Source organism: Apaloderma vittatum, unplaced genomic scaffold (genome assembly GCF_000703405.1).
Source record: "Apaloderma vittatum isolate BGI_N311 unplaced genomic scaffold, ASM70340v1 scaffold9904, whole genome shotgun sequence".
Lineage (NCBI taxonomy): Eukaryota > Metazoa > Chordata > Aves > Trogoniformes > Trogonidae > Apaloderma > Apaloderma vittatum.
The window spans coordinates 39,617-40,503 of NW_009712103.1; positions in this window are offsets into that span (position 1 = coordinate 39,617).

The following is an 887-nucleotide window of genomic DNA, read 5'->3' on the forward strand; positions in this document are numbered from 1 at the left end:
TGCACAAGAACAGAAAGGTAATAATAATTTACACACATAACTCAAACCTGCTCTTCACAGTATTACCTAAACAGCTCATTGCTTTCAATTACAGACAGCACGGTTCAGTATTGGTCTTCTTTATTTCCTTTTTTCTAGTGAACTCATCCCATCACACCAAACTATTTTTCTTTCTGCACTCCCATGAAAGATGGTATTGAAATCACATTGCACAGAATTTGCCTCACAAGAATAATCAAAACAGATCAGAAAATAATAAAAGTACTTCTAAACTCTTAATTTATAAAATTTAAATCAATGTATTAAAAGCAAGATATGCTACACTTCTTCACCTAGAATTCTTAACATATTTTAACGGCAAACTTTAGCCTTTATGAACAATGCCAGCCTGAAAATTTCCAGACTTGGTAGTCATCTACGTCCATAGACCAGAAAAAAGTTCAGTTTCCACTCTATGGGAAATCTAATTTTAGTTGAACAGGACCTCAACATATAAAATTACAGTGCTTTTATGCTAATTTGCAAATTTACTGTGCTAACATGACAGAGGAGAAATCCAGTCACTTTGAGCAGAAACTGAGCGGCTGCTGAACGTTACAGAGCAAGACTACAAACACCTTTTCCAGCGGAATAGCTCTGCCAGCAGATCTCACGGAACAACATCGTATTTACATGAAGCACCCTGAAGCGGTACTAAATTGTCCAGGCCTCAAGGTTTACGACAACTACAGGCAATGCTTTTAGATGGACTAACTATGTCTAACACACTTGTTCTCAAGAGAGAACCACTGGTGAGTCACGTGAGGACTTTTCAGGAGGATCTGATACACCATTCAGGTGCTCCTTGAGTGTCTCCCACACAAGTCTTGGTTGTATGAGAACCCACT